At 77.1% G+C, this 2500-nt stretch overlaps 1 non-coding gene across 1 annotated transcript; it reads left to right on the forward strand.

Annotated features, from left to right (window-relative positions):
• The first annotated feature begins 1159 nt into the window (after positions 1-1159).
• Positions 1160-1312, forward strand: LOC131749277 (5.8S ribosomal RNA). Its single transcript, XR_009333342.1, has one exon. It is a non-coding gene; the product is annotated as a 5.8S ribosomal RNA (ribosomal RNA).
• Positions 1313-2500: the final 1188 nt, after the last annotated feature.

Consider the following 2500-nt stretch of genomic DNA (forward strand, 5'->3'; position numbering starts at 1 on the left):
CGCCGCCTTTCCGCCGCCGGCCCTGGACTGGTTGTTCCCCCGCGCCGGTCGTCCGTCCTCCGCTCCGGGCCCTCCGCCCCCTCGCCGGGCGCCTCTGCCTGTCCTCCGAGCCCGGGGCCTCTCCTCCGTCGTCCGTCCGTCTGTCCGTCCGTCCGGCTCTTGTCTCTCGCTCTCTCCCTTTCCCGCCCTCCCCCCCCGCGTGCCCGCCCTGCCCGCTCGCCCCCCCCCCCCGCGCCTCCCGTTGAAGCCTCCCTGAACGCCCGCGGTGGCGAGCAGGGGGCCCGGGAGGCGGGTGCAGGGGTCAGGGGGCCCCGGGGGCGGGGGGGTTCGGGGTTCGGGAGAGGAGCGGAGAGGAGAGGGCCGCGTCCGGGCGCGAGCGAGCGAGCGGGGAGGTCTCCGAGGCCCGGTTTCGGGGACACGGTGGGGACGTCGTCGGGCGGTGGGCGTGGTGGTGTCCCGTGTGGCGGTTGGGCCCGTCGCCCGGCCGGGGCGCCCCCGAGTCACGGGCCGGTAGCGCCGGGGCCCGCGTGCTGCGGGCGGCCGCGGGCGGAGAGCGTGTCGGTCGGCGTCGGGGGTGGCGGCGAGCGTGGGGCGCTCCGCCTGCCCCTCCCCGGCCTCGCCCGCCTCCCCCCTCTCCAGGTACCTAGCGCGTCCCGGCGCGGAGGTTTAAAGACCCATGGGGGGGTCGCCCGTCCGCCTTGGGGTCGGGGCGGTCGGGCCCGCGGGGAGTCGGGAGGCCCCTCCCTTCTCCCCCAGACCCCGCTTCCTCCGCCCCCGCCCCCGCGGGGCCGGGGCGCCGCGCGCCGCGCCACGCCGGCCCTCCCCGCCGCCGCGGCCGTCGGGAGGGGGCTACCCGGCGGCCGTGGTGCGGGGCCGGGTCCCGTGTGCCCGCGCGCGTGCGCGCCCCGCGTCCCTGACGGGGGGGGGTGTGTGTGTGCGCAGGTGGGAACCCCCCGGGCGCCTGTGGGGTGTCCGAGCCCGCCCCGTCTTGCGGGTCGGTGCCGGGCGCCCCGTCGTGAAACCTTCCGGCCCCGCTCCGGTCTGCTGTTTTCTGTCTCGTCTGACTTGGCCGGCCAGAGGCAACCCTCCCTCCGTGGGGGAAATGTGCCGTGCCACCGGCGGGGGACCCCGCCGAAACCCAGAGAAACCAAACTCGTACGACTCTTAGCGGTGGATCACTCGGCTCGTGCGTCGATGAAGAACGCAGCTAGCTGCGAGAATTAATGTGAATTGCAGGACACATTGATCATCGACACTTCGAACGCACTTGCGGCCCCGGGTTCCTCCCGGGGCTACGCCTGTCTGAGCGTCGCTTGACGATCAATCGCCCCCCCGGGGTGCGCGCGCGCGCGCCTTCCCGGGGTGGCGCGGCTGGGGGTTTCCTCGCAGGGCCCCGTGTCCGGGGCCCTCTGTCCCCCTAAGTGCAGACGCGGTGCCCCTCGTGCCGAGGCCACGGGGGCCCCGCTGCCCGCGAGAAGGGAAGAGAGCGAGAGAGAGCTCGCGACGAGGCCCTGGCCGTGGCCTCCGCGGTCGGTCCCCTTCGGGAAGCGCCCTCGCGCCGCAAGCGGTCCCTGGGCGTACCCCCGGGGCTGTGTGCCGGTGGGCGGGGACGGTCCCGCGCCCTCGCGGCCGGGGCCCGTGGTGCTGGTGGTGTTGGGGCCGCGTCCGCTCCGCCGTCGTTCGCCGCCCGCCCCCGGCGGCGTCCCGGCGACGGTCCGGCCCGGCCCGGCCGCCTCCTCCGCGGCGCCCTGACCCGCGCGCGTCCGGGGTCCGTGCCCGCCCCCCCGCCGCCCTCGCCTTCGCCGTGTCGGGGCGGGCGGCTCGGGCCGACCCGAGGCCGAGTCGTTGCGTGCGCGGCCGCGCCCCGGGGATGCGTGCCCCGGCGGCGACCCGCGGGACGCCGCGGCGTCGTCCGCCGCCGCGCGCTTTCCCCCGGGCTGCGGCCGCGCCGCGCCGCGCTTCGTGCCGGCCCCCGAGCCCCGCGTCGTGGGCGTCTGTCGGTGGTGGATGGGGGCGCACGGCGTCCGTCGCTGGCCGTGGCGGGGGGCGTCTCGCGGCTGCGTGGAGGATGGTGTGCTGCGTTGGCGTCGAGAGAGAGAGAGAGAGAGACAGAGGGAAGAGAGACAGAGGGAGAGAGTTGGGAATCGGTCGGTCGTGGAAGGAGACGTGGGAGGAGGGTCCGGCGTTCGGGGGGCGACCGCCGCGTGTCCTCATCCACCCCTGCCTTCCACGCACGCCGTCCGCCGCTCTCCTCTCCTCTCCTCTCCCCTCTCCTCTCCCCTCGTCCTCTCCCGTCCCCGTTGTCCTCTCCTCTCCTCCGTGGCGACGCGCCGCCTCCGGGCCGCGCTCGGTGTCGTGCGTTTTCCCTACCCCCCGACTCTCCGCGCCCCGTCCGTCCGTCCCGTGGCCGCCGGCTCGTGCTCCCGTCCCGGCTCCCCCTCCGCCCCCGCCCCAGCCCCCGCCCGGCACGCCGCGCGTTCCTCTCTCCCCGCCCCCGGCG

This window comes from Kogia breviceps (genome assembly GCF_026419965.1).
Source record: "Kogia breviceps isolate mKogBre1 chromosome 20 unlocalized genomic scaffold, mKogBre1 haplotype 1 SUPER_20_unloc_13, whole genome shotgun sequence".
In the NCBI taxonomy this organism is placed as follows: Eukaryota; Metazoa; Chordata; class Mammalia; order Artiodactyla; family Physeteridae; genus Kogia; species Kogia breviceps.